Raw genomic sequence first — 18,128 nt, forward strand, 5'->3', positions numbered from 1 at the left:
AGCGAGAGACTCTTTTTAACTGGACATGTAAGAGGAAGGATGTAACTCTCATTCTATTTTTGGCAGCTGTCCTCTGAGGAAAGCAGCTATGATGAGATTGACACTGTGGAAAGCAGGGCTGAGAATTGGGATCGTTGATGACATCATTAAGCTGCCAGATTAGTCAACACTGGAAAATCTTAACATTTTTAGAAACTTTGTATTTTATTCTTGTTTAGTCAGTTTGAGTTGTTTTCTGTTAATGACAGTTGTAATATCCGTATACAACACATGGTATCTCATCAGAAAATACACGTGAAAGTGCCCTTAGGAAGTAAAAAGTGTTATAGAAATTCAAGGGCTAAATCGTTTGATGGAACTACTTCTCAGAAATTAGTGTGCTTATATAAATATATTTGTCCTATAAATATTTATTGAGAGCTTGAGATGTGCTGGGCACCATATTAGGAGGTTAACTTTAGGACGCATTCCAATTAACTGACTTCCTCGAGGCCACATAGGGAGACTGCAGCAGAGATAGACGAAAGACCAGGAATCTTGATTTTTTTAATACAGCTATAGTTCTTTTAGTACCCTGATAGTACCTTTTCACTTCTGATAAAATGGACATTTAAAGTTGGGATATGCTACTCATAAGACAAATGTCTTAGAAGAGTCCCAGCTAAAAACAAGCTATTTTACAATTCTCTGACACTGTTCTAGAAGGGAAACTGGGTGATAGAATGGGCAAACTATTTCAAATCCATCATTGCTACAGGAAAATTCAGATATTTTAGCAAATAGTATCTGTTGCCTTTCAGTACATCATATCTGAAACTTCCACGTGATTGATGAATTTCCTATTGTTTTCATTACCACTTTCTCTGGTGCAGACCCTTTTGACCTCATGATTTAGTTAATGTCAAACTTTCTCCATTCATTCAACAAATATTAACTTCCCACTATATGCCAGGCATTATGCTGCTAGGATCTGGAAGTCCTTTTCATGTCATGTCTTTCATGCCTCCCAAGAATTTCTAATAAATTGGCAACATTCTTTATCTGTCTTTAAGATCTTCACAATCTACCTACCTTTTGACCTTATCTTCTGCCACTCTATTTTAGGATATTTTTCTGCTGTAAGTAGATCCTTCTTGGTCCCCAAGTATTCTTAGGAATCAACCATTCACTACCTTTACTTTTAGAACACTTTTATTCTTGTTCTTCTTGGCTAACTTCTTTTAAGTGTCCCAAATATAGCTTAAAGTCTCATCCATTCTGAGGAAAATTATTTTAAACCTAGACTTTTGCACTCAAAGTATTAGGTGTGAGGGAAAAATAAAAAAACAAGTCCTTGTTTTTGGAAAACAAGGACTCAGAAAATTTATCTACATAATCATTTCATGATGTATGTAAGTCAAATCATTATGCTGTATACCTTAAACTTATACAGTGCTGTATGTCAATTATATCTCAATAAAACTGAAAGAAAAAAAACACAAACAAAAAAGAAAAATTATCTGCACACTCCCTAAAATTATTGCTTGAAGGTATAATTTAGTGAAACAAAAAAGGAATACAAGAAATAGGACAACACAAAAAACAGCAAAGTATTTGTTAATAACTTCCCTTAATATGAAAATTAGGGTGAAATTTAGTTCTTCAGATAGAATTGAATACTTAATAATATATTAACAGTGGTCATTTTTTTGTGGTGAGATTAGGATGTTTTTATATGCTTCAAGATACTTCTCTACATTTTCTAACTTTTCTATGACAAACAGGCATTATTTTGATTATTAGAAGATAAAAAATTATATAATTTAATGATATATAACTGTTGCTTTACAATGGAGACAAAAAGTTTTTATTTGGAAAAGGTTTAACGATGCAATCAGAAAGCTATTTAGAGTCTTAGTAGTAAATTATTAAGATATTGCTTTCACAAAATGCCTTCCTTCTGTTGGAGATACCAAAATAGCCAACCATAGGCTCTTGTTTCTATTCATTTCAATATATCCATATAATAGAGAAGAACTATGCAGTACTGAAAACTGATGACACAAAAGCATGTTCATTGACATGGAAGGATATTAGTGAAATTTCATTCAGTGAAAAGAAATATGATTTTATTTCTATAAGTAAAACATGGGGAGGATACATAAAAATTGTAGCAGCGATTTTTTTCCTAGATAATTGAATTAGGGGCAATTTTGATTGCTGCTTTCTACTTTCTGTGTTTTATACAAAGAATACATATTTCATATATAACAAAATACTTGTTAATATGTACTCTTCAGGTTCTTGAAGTAAGAGAGGAATTACCTGAGTTGATAGAAATTAACCGCAGTTATACGCGGGGCCATAAGAGAACCGGGAAAGCCGAGCAGCCGTCTCACTGGGTCCCATGTCCTCCACAGCCAAGGTGGAAAGGAAGCTTCAAAAGGTCAGTCAGTTTAAAGACAACAGCCAAGCTTTAGGTACCAGTGTCCCCTCTGTTCCCTTGACATTTATATTACCAAAGAGAGGTTATAACCGATGAGGCTTGCCATATTGTGATGTGATGTACAGTGCCGTTTGGCAGTGTTCAGGCCAGATGCCCTTGGAGGCACAAGCCAGCTCTGTGCTTGCTTTCACCGAATGAATCTAACTCCTTAATCAAATTGTTAATCAAATGTGAAGGAAGAAACAAATGATTCTTTCAGAAGGCAAGAATGCCTCAAGAACATAAAAGACTGACTGAGATTTAATTGTTTATACAGGTGAGGTAGTCACTATATATACAGCTTCCAATTAAGACTTTGTGGCCTTATTCAGTCCCTCTGTATTCCATTCAACAATGCTTCATTCACAGAGCCAAGAGTATTGGCTGAGCAACTTGTTTGTGCCAGGGACTGTGCTAGATGCAGTGAAGTGCAAACACACAGATTAGGTGTCGTTACTTAGAGAAGTTGCTCTTACTATTATAGTGTATATACTTCTTACGGTTTTTAACTTTATCTGTATTTATATCTACATCTATAACCATATCTATATCTGTCATTCCCCTTCAAAACTTTGAAGCCATTTTTCCATTTTGTTTAGGCACTCAGTACAGTTGATTAAAAGTCTGATATGAGTCTGATTCTCATTTCTTTGCTGCTTCTGGAAGCTTTCAGAATTCTTTCTCTATCCACTGAATTCAGTAAAAATCTAAATGTGTATCTTTTTCTCTTTTTTTCTTGCTTAGAACTGGATGGGCCCTTTCAATCTGAAACTCGTACCTTTCTTGAGTGTGGAAAGTTTTCTTCTGTGACTATTAGTTTAATTATTATTTCCTTACCTCCTTGAACCTTATTTTGTCTATCTGCAGTTACCTTTTCTCTTATATTTTAAATTTCTGTGTCTTTGTTTTCATCTTGGGAGATTTATTCAATCTTATCTTCTCTGTCACAAATTTGTCTTCAGGAATGTTTATTCTGTGATTCAGCATTTTTGAATTTTTATTAATAACTTTATGGCCTACTTTCCAAGAACATTTTCTTTTTCTTTGGTTGCTTCTTTTTTATAGCAGTATGTTTTAGTTTTATGGATGCAGGTGTTGTCTAATTCTCTGACATTAATTTAGAATTATTTCAAATTTCTCTTCTTCAGAATCACTGTTTCCTCCAGGGCTAGGCATTCTGCTTATTTATCATGGTCCTTTTCTTTCATGCTGTTCATTTTCCTCAGATTCTTGCTGACTATCGGTTGTCTTTTCAAATTTATGAAGGAAGAAGTAGTTTGATAATTCTGTGTAGCTAATACTGTGCTTCTTCTGCAGTTGAATAGGCCAATTTACGCAGATGGTCTCTCCCTAGACTGGCGGAGGCTAAATAAGGACTTCCCTTTAGAGTGTGTGGGACATAAATAGATAGGTGAGTGCAGGCCCCCAGGAATGATGAAGTTAGGAGTCCAGCGTTATGTCAGGCTCTGTTTTGTTTATCTCTGGGTCTAATACCCATACTGGGACAGCTTGCCAGGATGGTCATTCACTTTATTTAGAAATATGTGGGCTGTTCTGGAGCCTGTGTGCTCAGAATCATTCTTTGCCCTTGCTCTGCTCCTTATCACAGGAAAATTGACTCGCGGGCTGGGTTTCCTGGGTCTCATCAAAAATGGCCCTGGCTGGGTTTGACCAGTGGGACACAGAGACAGCAGATCAGATCGGACTTGGACGAGGGGCATGAAAAAGCCGTTCTCCCTCTCCCTCTGCCTGTCTGCCTCAGGCAGTGTCTCCAGAATTAGCTTCAGCTTTCCCTGGGCACGCCTCCTGCAAGCTTTTACTGAGCAACCTGACCCTTTGCCATCAGGAACACCGTGTCCGCCCTGCTTCCTGCTTTTGCCCTCCATTCCCGTGTGGCTTCTCAGCAACACTACCCTCTGTGTAACTGCTTACCTGCATTAAATTCCCTCTAGTGTAAATACATTTTTTTCTGTCTCCCTGGTTGGACCCTGACTCATACAGTAGCCTGCTTTAGGATGAGGACAAATTCTGCAGCTGCACTATGTTTGGGGGCAGTGACAATGGCTAATGAATCTAGATGTATTGTAGACGTTTTTTAAATTTAATGTCTTGATGGTGATTGCCTCATAGCCTGCCACTACTCTTACAGTTGTACTCCCTCCATCAATCTGCTTTCTTGTAGAAATCCTTCAAAAATTTTAGTCTACTGAAAGGACCATTTCTTATTTTCATCACTTTTACTGATTTCTTCCTCTTTCTCTTCATCCTCCCCCTCCCCCTCCTCTTCTTCTCTTTCTCCTTCCCCATCTCCTTCCCCTCTCCTTCTCCCCCTTCCCCTCTTCCTCTTCTTCCTCCTTCCTTTGCTTCATCTTCTGCTTTTTACTGGCAGATCGCATAGGGGCTCCCTTCATGGGTTCTGGATTCAAACCCCATCTCCACTAAATACTGGTTTTGTGACTTGGCACAGGTTCCTTTTTTGTGCCTTCAGTTGTTCACCTGGAAAGTGGGAGTTGCTGAGGATTAAGTGATATACCTGCAGAAGAGTGCCTGAAACATAATAGTTGCTCAATAGCAATTAGCTACTATTATTTTAGCTGCTGTTATTACTATTTTTAACATTTTAATCAGATTTTGAGAGGGAAGGTTGATAAATGCCTGAGCTCAGTCCACAGTTTGAACTGGAAGCACACAGCCTGATTTTGAACTATTAGAACATTACTTAGCATATGATGAAACAGCACATACAGAGGGAAAAGTGAAAAGGAGAATGGATAAGCTTGCTTTTGAGAAGGACAAGAAGACAGGCAGTGATTACGAAGAGCAGCCTAACAGTTAACATTCACACGAGGGTGCGATGTCAAGTGTCTTCTCAGAGTGGCCTGCTCTCTAAGACTTGCTTTTCTTCCACCCCTGCTTATTTTCCAGCTATATTTCTGTAATGCAGCTTTCTTTTCTAGGATGAAGTAAGGGTTTCTTTCCCAAATGCAGTTTTAAATGCCTGGAATAATAATTCATATTGGAATAATAATTCTTTATAATTGTTATTGTAATCTGCCAAAATAAGTCTTCTTTTCAACAGGAGATAAATAACATAAAATAAAATGTTCTGTTTCCCATAAGCCCTGAAAATTCTTTTTCTCATATTTGTAAAAAATCGCATTGTAAAACTCAATAGTAACATAGGTTGAACCAATTTCAATCCTTTGGGATTTCTTTCATTTTGATCAATATTCAACTTGCAATTGGTTTTAATTTTTTTTTTTTTTTAATTTATTTTTGGCTGTGTTGGGTCTTCGTTTCTGTGCGAGGGCTTTCTCTAGTTGTGGCAAGCGGGGGCCACTCTTCATCGCGGTGCGCGGGTCTCTCACTGTCGCGGCCTCTCTTGTTGCGGAGCAGAGGCTCCAGACGCGCAGGCTCAGTAATCGTGGCTCACGGACCTAGTTGCTCTGCGACATGTGGGATCCTCCCAGACCAGGGCGCGAACCCGTGTCCCCTGCATTGGCAGGCAGATTCTCAACCACTGCGCCACCAGGGAAGCCCTGGTTTTAATTTAATTGCAAGATTTAAGAGCAAAAGTTTCTTGGAAGCTGTCTGGATACCAGGTTGATTATATTACATTTCTTCCTAGAAAGCTTGTCTTTCCTTATACAAAGGGCTCAAACTCTTGGCTGATACACAGTCTTGAGTGTTTATTTAATTTCTCTCCATCTTTATCTTGATGGCAAGAATCATCTTGGCAAGAAGGTGACAGATTTTGATAGCACTGATGACATATGTTTGATGTCTGTATGATTCTGACTTTATTATGAAATTTCTCTTTTATGTAAAAAGTACTTTCTTGCTAAGCAGTTCATCAGCTACTACAAAAGCTACATTTCTTTGTTCCTTGTAATATTTGTGAATCTTAAGTTGCAAAATTATTTGAAAACCAAAAGTAAGTTATAATAAATGTATAAGGAAATATTGTATCTTAGAATAAATGCAAAGTTCACATCGGATGTTGTAAAAGAAAAAAAAAGACTTAAAGAAATTTGTTCTTTAGTAGTGACTATTTTAAAAAGTTACATTTTAAATATAATTTTTTAAATAGTTATATTTTACACATGAAGCATTCTCTAAATGATGTACTTTTGCCATATGTCAATTGTCCTTTAAGTGAAAAAAGTATATGAAGAAAAGTGTACAATCTAGAGACAACATGGAAAAAAGTCTGTGTGAATGTCATGCTTTTTTATTGTTTTTGTTGCTGAGTGTTTGTTTAAAAATATCTATATGATGAGGAACAAGTGATTCCTGGTCCCATGGTTTTACAGCTGTAGGACACTAAACGTATCAAAACACATTTATCATGCTTTTAAAAGTACTTTACAGAATGCACTTTGTACTAAAGAGTGAAAGATTTGAACATGGGAATAAACTTGACCAACTTTTTTTGCCGTTTTTCTTTAAAAAATTCAATACTTGCCAAAGTGTACATCTGTTTATTCTACAGTGATTACTAATCTGTTTCTTAGAGTTTTCAGCATCCCTTTGGGTTTATGCACATGTGACAACACTGTCTTTTTTCATGAGAATGAGTAAAAACTTAATCTCAATAATCCAAAAACAACTCTAGAAGTTGTCTATTTATTTGTGTTCAAAAGCCACAGCAATTTTAGCTCCAATTCAAGAATCCAAGGAAGGATATGAACACACTGTGCTTTAGGACGTATCTGGGAGACTTTAGAAGTTTAGTGACCTATGGGTCCTAATGATTGCTGAGAGACACAGTGGAATGCCAGAAACTGAAAAATTGGCAAAGTGATGATCCTTAAACAACCACATCCTCCTATTACAGTTGTCAATGCTATAAAACAAATGTCTGACAGTAGTGAAATGAAAAATAAATTATTCTAAATAGGTATAAGCCCTTCTTCTTGATCTGTCTACATAGTCAGTTGTTTATGTGAAATTAACAAATAAAATAATTTGCATATGACTGCATAAGAGAGAAATATAAATAATTGCAGCAAAATATAATTTTTAACCATTAATCTCAGCTGAATAAGACTAATGAAGTTTAACAAAGACTCTTCTATTCCTATACACAACATGCCAATTACGTCTTTTCTTTCTGAAGAACAAGATCTCCAGACACATTTACTTCAATAAAATTAGTTTATTAAGCCTAGGTTCTAAATAGAAGACAATCCAGAGAGTGAATAAACAGAAATACTCAAGGACATAATTTTTATGAAACAGTGTATCATATATTTAATTGAAGGACATAACTGATATTTCAGAAAGAGATTTCAGGATTAAAGACAATTGTAAACAATAAAAATATGTGTATATATGCACACATATATCAAGTTTTGAAAAACATTATTATAGTAATATGAGAGTCAATGCTACCACATATATATTTATATTTAATACAATATACACATATATTTAACACAATGGAAATATGACAATAGTATGATATTTTCATCATGTGGAAATGGGAAGTAGAAGGTTCAGAACCTCAGTTCCTCTCCTATGCACACACACACACAGCCCAGACACAAACACCCACCATCTTGAGTGAATCCTACCTTCAGGACGATATCCTATCATAAAGAGTTATGATATCTTTTTTTCTCTCTTGCAGTGTTTTCAACATTTCTTTCTTTTATAGTCCCATTTTGAAATTTCTATTGTATTCATGTATCACCTGTACTATTACTTGCTTAATACTTTTGCTTAAAATAACTTACTTTTTTTTTTTTTTACATTATTAGCACCTTTAATTATTATTTATTTTATTTTATTTTTTTTTATTGGCTGTGTTGGGTCTTCGTTTCTGCGCGAGGGCTTCCTCCAGTTGCGGCAAGCGGGGGCCACTCTTCATCGCGGTAACTTACTTTTAAAACATAAGTTATCAAAAGAGAAATCTCACTATCACTACTAAACAATCAGTACCACTTTCCATAAATAGACAACAAAAACAGAATAATGACAATAAGTTCTAGCTAGATGTTGCTCACCAAGTGTTCTGAGGATGAGGCTTGCTCTCTCTGAGTTAAAACGTTAGGTATTAAAAGCTATCGCCAAACTGAGACTTTTTTTTTCTCTGATGGAATTAAAGGATTGAAGGAAAATATAAAAGGAAATAACTTTCTTATTATAATTTTTGATATCATTATTTTCTGGGTTAGAGTACCACCTGACATCGATAGTCTCGCTTACCAACTAGAGTCATCTCAAATACCAATAGCGTCCCTCACTTGAGAAACATTGCTGTTCCTCAGTAGCTATTGCTATTTCAGTCTCTATGTCCCCTGTTTTAGATGGGAGAAAGAGGAGTGGGGTGCCTCAGTAAACGTGTTTTTCTACTTTCTTTCGTGGGCAGGACATATAAATAATGGGAGTAGTGGGATAGCTAATCAGGCAGAGATGAAAAGAGTTTATTAAACAACCTGCATCATTGGTAAGATAGGTAACTCCATGTACGAGATGTCACCAGTAACAGAGCATCTCTTTTCTTTACTGCCCAATAATGCCCCAGAACTGGAAGACAAACATGAACTTGGGATTGGAAGCTAAAAAATAAGAGGCTGAGAGTAGTGGGGTTAATGAATTACAGATGAGGTTGTTTACATGAGTGAGTACTGTTTGCTTTTCCTGCCATCAGTTTTATCCTTTCCAGTAAGAGTAAGTTTGCTTGTGATGGAAATGGGGGAGGGAAACCAACATAGCTCTAAAGCAATGCTTAATTTTTAAGAAAATGTGTACTTCTAAACAGTGTTATTGCTGTCTTTTTCTACTGCTGTAGAAAGGTTAATTTCTAGTTGACTCTTAATGCGTATAAGCCTGATGCCTGATAGGAAATGTTTCTGAAACAAGAGGATCTAGTTCAGGGACAAAGCTGATGTGGGTTTATGTGTGAGAGTGGTGCTGTGTGTTTGCTTCACTTTTTATACAACTGGGAAAAATATTAGAAGTTATCTGGATAGGTACAGGGCTTAAATATCAGAACAGGATTCTGCCTTCTTCTGCTTCATACTGTTAGAATTGACATGAGCCAGAAAGGGGTAACTATTGAACTACAGCTCCTCTCAGAGTTGCCCCTGAAAAACAGTGGTGAAAGGGAATCCCCAGAATGGGCAGGACTTTAGGTGGTCCATGTGGTTGTGCATCTATTCTGGCCTGAGTGTGGATGTGTTTGATTCATGAACTGTGGCTAATGGATTGATGGGTTGGTCATGGATTTGAAATGAACCCATTTGGAAGATTGGTGACAAGAGGTCTAGAGATAAGGTATTTAGATGGACCTCTTATAGTGGGCACTGAGTGCAAAATATTTGTGATCCACATAAATGCTTACTATAGGGCTTCAGATGTTTGAAGCAGGCTCTTAATAATTAGGTAGACAACTTGATCCATCATAGATGTCAGTCAGCTTGGATGTCAGTCAGCTTCTTATTCCAGGCACCCTGTTTCATGGGTCCATTACAAAGTGGCCATGGCATCAAGAATGGAAGTTCTTCATGGGCTCGACATGGAGCTGTTCTCAGCAAGGCTGATCTGGCTTCAATTGAGTGTCCAACCTGACTGCAGCAAAGGACAACAGTGGGTTTCCACATGACTTATGAAGGGAACAGCTGGCTGCTGCCTACTCATCAGGAAAGAGGTCACACTTGTCCACGAGGGACAGACTTAGTCAGTAACACATTTTCCTTCCCTGCCTTCAGGACTTCTGTCAGCATGTTGGTTCATGAATTACAGATTGCTGTACCCATGGCACTCCATAAAACATCACCACTGTCCAGGGGGCTCCTTATATAGTGAAGGAAGTGTGGCATTGGATTCGTGCCCATGGAATTCACCCTGGTCTTACTTTGTGCCCCATCCTCCCCAAACAACTATCTTGACAAAGAAGTGTAATGGTTTGAGGAAAGCTCAGCTGCAGTGCCAGGTAGAAAAAAAATACCCTGGGCAGTTCAGTACTATTCTACAGAATGCAGCTAATATCCCTTAATCCAGTGGCTAATATTTGGTTCCATCTACATAGTTAGAATATATCCAGGAACCAAGGATAAAGATGAGATTGACCTTTATCACTATTTCGACTAATGACCCACTGGTTGAATTTTTTCCTATTCTTCCCGTGACCCTGGGTTCTCTGAATTCTAAAGTTCTAGAGAGGACTGCTTCTATCAGAAGACAAAATCATAGTTTTGATAAATTAGATGCTGCCTGGCCATTTTGGGTTCTAAATTCTTCTAAACCATTCATCTGTCCTTGGATTTCTGGTGGGGTTGAGGCAATGAAGAGCCCTAGTGGGAGAGAAGAGGGAGGAAGAAGTGTGAGGTCAGGGTGTTTATTGTCCCAGGGCCCCTCCTTGTAGTTAGCAGATTAGGGACCACTTGGTCTTTGTTCCTCATCTTATATTTAAGAAACTTGAACTGAGAGGTGACATGATTTACCCAGAGGAACAATTTTAAAAGATTTTATTAGACTAAACCTCAGGTAGAGTCTGAGTTAGGCCAGAGGTTGGAAACTCAAATGACATCCCATGCCATCAAATATCGAACAGGGGGGGGAAGGTGGCTTGGTAAGTAGAAGCATGAGTATCACTTTTATCACTTTAATATTGGGCTCTGTAGAGGGCATTATCCTTTGTCCAAATGCAGCACCTTCCACTTAGCATTAGTCAATTGCCACAAAGTTGAGAATGAAGGGGCCAGTGCTGCCACGTTGAGGTTTTGAGAGAAGCTGAAACTCTGGGTTTTTTAAAAAATTGAAGTATAATTGACTTACAATATTATATTAGTTTCAGATGTAGAACAAAGAAGTTCAGTATTTTTATACACTACAAAATGATCACCATGTTAAGTCTAGTTACCATCTGTCACCATACAAAGTTATCACATATTATTGGCTATATTCCCTATGATGTATGTTACATCTCTGGGACTTATTTATAACTAGTAGTTTGTACCTTTTAATCTACCTCACCTATTTCACTCATCCGCCCAGTGCCTTCCCCTCTGGCTGTCACTGGTTTGTTCTCTGTATCTTTGTGTCTGTTTCTGTTTTGTTAGGTTTTTAAAAAAGTGTATGGTTCATTTACAATATTATATTAGTTTTAGGTGTACAGCATTGTGATTCAATATTTTTATAGATTATACTCCATTAAAAGTTATTACAAGATAATGGCTATAATTCTCTGTGCTACATAATATATACTTGTTGTTTATCTATTTTATATATAGTAGTTTATATATCTTAATCCCATACCCCTAGCTTTTCCCTTCCCCTTTCCCTCACCCCTTTGGTAGCCACTAGTTTGTTTTCTATATCTTTGAGTCTGTTTCTGTTTTGCATATACATCGGTTTTTATTAATTTTAGATTCCACATATAAGTGATATCATACCATATTTGTCTTTATCTGATTATGAACAGATGTTGAATTTTGTCAGATGCGTTTTCTGCATCTATTGAGATGATAATGTGATTTTTATCCTTCCTTTTCTTAATGTGGTATATCACATTGATTGATTTGTGAATGCTGAACCACTTTTGTGTCCCTGGAGTAAATCCAACTTGATCATGATGTACGATCCTTTTTATATATTGTTGGATTCAGTTTGCTAATATTTTCTGGAGGATTTTTGCACCTATATTTATAAAAGATAATGGCCTGTAATTTTCTTTTTTTATACTGTCTTTGTCTGGTCTTGGAATCAGGGTAATGGTGGCCTCATACAATGAATTTGGGAGTGTTCTGTCCTCTTCAATTTTTTAGAATAGTTTGAGAATGATAGGTATTAGTTTTTCTTTATATGCTTTGTAGAATTCCCCTATGAAGCCATCTGGTCCTGGACTTTTGTTTGCTGGGAATTTTTAAATTACAAATTCAATTATACTACTAGTGAACGGTCTCTTCAGATCGTCTGTTTCTTCTTGAATCAGTCTTGGCAGATTGTAGGTTTCTAGAACTTTGTCCATTTCAAAGCCAGATATTCTGGGGACTCATCTTCCCAGTGCAGAACCCTCTAGCTGGGGAGCCTGATGTGCTCCTTGGGGAAAACCTCTGCAATTGTGACTGTCCTCCTGTTTGTGGGTTGTCTACCCAGGCGTTTGGGCCTTGACTATACTGCGTCTCCACCCCTCCTACTCATCTTGTTGTGGCTCCTTCTTTATATCTTTAGTTGTAGAAGATCTTTTCTGGTAGTCATTCTCATAGGTAGTTTCTCTGTAAGTAGGTGTAATTTTGTGTACTGTGGGAGGAGGTGAGCTCAGCGTCTTCCTACTTCAACATCTTGGCCACCCCTCACCTGAAAATCTGGAATTTTATGTGAAGTCTCTAATTTTAAACAGCAGCTCATTTACTATTAAATACCAAAAGGGCTAACAAAACAAACACGAGCTGTGGGCCATATGAACTGGTGTAAGCTACCATTGAAGAATCTTACAAAGGACAAAGTGTGGAGAGATCTGCAGTGAGAGATACCATGCTGAGAGCCCTGGGGAACAGACTTGGCAGTTGCTGGGAAAGATAGAGACAGGGTGGGCACTTGGATCGACTGTGATTTAATAAACCAGGGATAATAAAAGCCTGAAGAGTGGTAGGACTTGGTAGGAAGGGTTGGATTATAGATATAACAAGGAGAAAAAGTTAGATGTGGGTGGTAAGAGGCAAGGAGATAGTTAAAACAATTCTCAGGGTTTTGTTTGGGTAAACATGCCATACACCAAAGTGAGGAAAGCGTGAGGGGAAGGAAGTAGTTGTGCAGGGAGGGTGGGGTATCTAGAGAGAAAGTTAGCATGTTCAACTGGAATTATAACTTGGAGGTGTGTAGACATCTAAAGCAACTAGAAGTTTGGGTGTGACTTTTTGAAGTCAGGTCAACTGGAAGCAGCAACTGGGATTTGAGATCCTGATGATCAGTGAGGTGATAAGTAAAGAGAGATAATTATAATATCCAGGGAACATCAACCTTTAAAGTGGCATTTATCAAACTTACTAGCCCACAGAAAACTTTCATAATGATAATGCATCAATAGAATATACATAGGAGTTCATCATTTATGATACATGCTGAAGAGAATGTAGAAAGCGATTTATGATTTTTCTGGTAAATTAATTGCTGCAGTATATGAAAACTTGGTGTTCATATGCACATTGTTACTTTGTAACAAAACAAAAAATTACCATAAAAAAACCTTAGAAGGATAATTGTATTTTTATCTTTTGACAATAAAATATGTCAACATTTTTATAAAGTATAACATATATATATTTTTTTAATATCACAATGACATCTCTATGTTATGTTTTGTTTTCTTGCTTGTTTAGTTTACCCGCCCATTTTTCATTAGGGCCTATGTTGCTGAGGCAGACCCTCATATTGAATGCCCCGTCAAGACTACTTCCATATAGGGCTTTCATTGCAATATAGTGTGGATTTGCTATTTTATGCAGATATGTTGTGGGAAAGGTAAAAAATATGCATTTTAGAAAATTCAGCTACTCCTTAATTAGGCTGATCAAGAATTACTAATTGCTTCTTTCTGGAAATCTCACTTTCCTTTATTTTCAAATAAAATAAAAATTGTGATTGTTGATCTTCATTTCTACTTGTCAGTAGACATTTTGAAAAATAAGAATTTTCTTTTCATTTAAATATTTTCTTAGCCACAAATTAATGAGGTTTGAATCTGTGTAATATAAACATTTAATATAGAGTAAACATTGTGTGATGCTATGAGTTGGTATAACGTAAATATTTAATATAGGATAAAGATTAAATAGTATTTATTCATTCAATAAGTATTTATTGCATGCCTACTTTGTACAAATTCTCTTTTAAGTGTTTGCTATATATCCATGAATTAAATAGATAAAAATCTCTACCTTTATGAATCTTACATTTTGGTGGGAAGAAACACAAAAGAAATAATTTATGTGTACGGATAAATTACATTGTTGAGTGTCTGGATTTTATTGTCTTCCTTTAAAGAGCGCTTGTGGATCAGCTTCATTCTTTCCAAGCTTAGTTTTAAGTTTTTTTCAGGGAAGGTATAGAATAGCCTTTATTCTAGAGCTAGTTTAGTCCTACTACCAAGGTGTGGCCCCTTTTAGGGGTTCCTACTGAATGCACTGGATGTTCAAGTAGGTCTCCCCACTCTGACTGGTCAGAACTGGAACGTCTCCTACCCCATTCCTATGCAAGCTATGGAAAATGTTCACCTTTAACTCTCCAGTCATCCTTGCGTGTCCTTGTGGAGATTTACCCTATGCCTGCACAGCTTAGTATGCAGACAAAGATTCAAGAAGACTCTCATGTGGATTTCTAGTGCTCTTTCTCTGCATAGCTCCCCCCTCTGCAGAAACTTGATTCCTTAATTCAGCAAGACTGCTGTGCTTTGCTTAGGAGCCCTTCTCTGGGCCACAGTCTTGAAGTGCCTCCAGGCAGAAACCCAGTGCAATTGGAGGGCTCACTTCATTTGCTTTTCTTCTCTGAGGAAACACAGTCCTGAACTGTTGTTGTCTAATGCCAAGTATTTTGTCTAGTTGTCCAGTTGTTTACTGTGGGAGGGCAAGTCTGGAGCCCATCACTGTCATAGACAAAAGCAGAAGTCCTTTTTGACCCTTGGAATATCACTTTCCTCACTATAGTGCAATTGATTTGATTTTTTAAAGGCAAAAAATAAAAAATAAAATCCAACAAAAATAAAATCCCAAAACAACCTCAGCAAATTTTCTGTGCCTCAAAAATTACAAGGCAACACTAAGATTGTCATCAAGGCAATATGGGCTCAGTTCAGAAGGGATGGTGACAACTCTGGAGTGGTCTAGGCAGGGTCCACAGAGGAGAGATGCGAAGAGCTCAAAGAGATAAATTTGAGTAAAAAGCTTTAAAAATAAGAAAGCCAACATCGTGTGCGTGTGTGTGCACTCACATGTACTTCAGTTTGGCTGGAGTATAGCGGTCTTGTAGGAAAACAGGTAATGATAAGAGTAAATTGGGGCAACAGTAGAGGGGTTTATAGATTAGTGGAAAGGACTTTCTTATTGTTTCCACAAGCCACCATTCTAATAGGCTTGGAGATCAAGCACACCCTTCCCTTTGTCTATTTGGGCCATTGAGTCAGGTCTGAAACACAGGGGCAAATGTCTGTTCCTGAAAACACTTTTCCATTGCCAGTGCCATCCTCATCCCCAAGTCTGTTTTGCGTTCGTGATGTCAAGCAGTAATAAACATGTCTTAAAATAACATCATGCCTTTCAATACAAAAGGTTCTTAATGTGCCCTTTGTTCCACACATAAATAAATCCTGTAGGAGCACTCACTCCAAAATGTGCTGAAAGGCAGCCATTTCTGGGAAAGAGAGAAAGACCCAGTAACAGTTTACAGATCCAAAGTAGTAGCAATGAGTAGAAAATGTATCTCTTGTGACCCTGCTTATTTTGGGACTCCCCTTTCTCTACCCAGGCCTGTTGCCTGTTTCTCTCTCTGTCACACACACACACACACACACACACACGCATACACACACGTATGCATAAACCTTTAATAAATTGAAACAGTAGGAGATAACATAAATCTGTTTTTCCCACTGTCAATGCACTCTCTTCATATCTACCCCTGTACGAGTAAAAACTAGAATATAAGGAAGCTTATAGTTCAAAAGTTCATCCTGTTTAGTATTTCTTCTCTGATAGAGACAATCCAGTTTGCTTTCTGACAGGTTAACATTAAAATGTATAAGGTAAATTTCCAAACATCTTATAGTACTTGAATAACTTGTCATGGACTATCAACACTAAATTAGTAAGCCTTTCTTAGATTTATTTTGTAATTAATCAACACATTAATTTTGTTTTTAAATAATTTCACATAATTTTGAATAAATTATATATGACATAAAATCCAAAAGGTATAAGATAATATGCTTCTCTCCCATAGCCACTCAGTTCTCTTCCCTGGAGGCAATCACTGTTACTTACTTTGGTTGTGTAATTTTCCAGAAATCATAAATACAAACCTTCACACACATATACCTATATATAATCATTTGTGAAAAAATGAATAATATGTATATATGAATACTACTTTTTTACACAATGCTTTTCTCAAAATATATTAATATAATTGTTTTAACAAATACACACGATCATGGCATCTGCATAGTATTCTGTTACATGGATATATCTTAATTGATTTAGCTAGTCCATAATTTATGAGCTTTAGTTTATTTCAACTCTTTAGCTATTGTAAATATTGGTGAAATAAGTACTCATATACAAAAATCAGTTTTGAAATGTGTGTGTATATATAAAACAAGTTTCTAAAAGTGTGTGATTATTGTTTCAAATGGTATATGCATTTTCAGTTATGATTGATATGGCAAATTGCCGGGCATAGATGTAGCATCAGTTTACATGCCCATCAAAAATGTATGAGAGTGCTTGTTTCCTCATACCCTTGTAACACAGTGTACATTCTTTTTGATATTTGACAATCGGGTAGGTAAAAAATGAGTTACCTCTCCTTTTTTTTTTTGGAGTTCTTAGGTATTTTATTATGAGGCGAGCCATAGTTAAAACACATTTAGAAAGTTTTAAAGCAATTTGAAGGAATAATCTTATGTCTGTTGAATCTAAATTTTTAATTTTTCCAGTCATTCACTTTTTTTTTTTAACATCTTAATTGGAGTATAATTGCTTTTAACGTTGTGTTAGTTTCTGCTGTTGAATAAAGTGAATCACCTATACGTATACATATATCACCATATCCCTTCCTCTTGCGGCTCCCTCCCACCCTCCCTATCCCATGCTGCTAGGTGGTCACAAAGCACTGAGCTGATCTCTTTGTGCTATGCAGCTGATTCCCACTAGCTATCTATTTTACATTTGGTAGTGTATATATGTCAATGTTACTCTCTCACTTCGTCCCAGTTTACCCTTCCCCCTCCGCGTGTCCTCAAGTCCATTCTCTACCTCTGCGTCTTTATTCCTGTCCTGTCCCTGGGTTCATTAGAACCTTTTTTTTTTTTTTTTTTGATTCCATATATATGTGTTAGCATATGGCATTTGTTTTTCTCTTTCTGACATTTCACTCTGTATGACAGACTCTAGGTCCATCCACCTCACTACAAATAACTCAATTTCGTTTATTTTTGTGACTAATATTCCATTGTATATATGTGCCACATCTTCTTTATCCATTCATCTGTCAGTGGACACTTAGGTTGCTTCCATGGTCCTGGCTATTGTAAATAGTGCTGCAATGAACATTATGGTACATGTATCTTTTTGAATTATGGTTTTCTTAGGGTATATGCCCAGTAGTGGGATTGCTGGGTCCTATGGTAGTTTTATTTTTAGTTTTTTAAGGAACCTCCGTACTGTTCTCCATAGTGGTTGGATCAATTTACATTCCCACCAACAGTACAAAAGGGTTCCCTTTTCTCCAAACTGTCACCAGATTTATCGTTTGTAGATTTTTTGATGATGGCCATTCTGACCAGTATGAGGTGATACCTCATTGTGGTTTTGATTTGCATTTCTCTAATGATTAGTGATGTTGAGCATCCTTTCATGTGTTTGCTGGCAATCTGTTTATCATTTTTGGAGAAATGTCTATTTAGGTCTTCCATCCATTTTTGGATTGGGTTTGTTTTTTTGAT

Source organism: Balaenoptera borealis (genome assembly GCF_965194805.1).
Source record: "Balaenoptera borealis genome assembly, chromosome: 5".
NCBI classification, from domain to species: domain Eukaryota; kingdom Metazoa; phylum Chordata; class Mammalia; order Artiodactyla; family Balaenopteridae; genus Balaenoptera; species Balaenoptera borealis.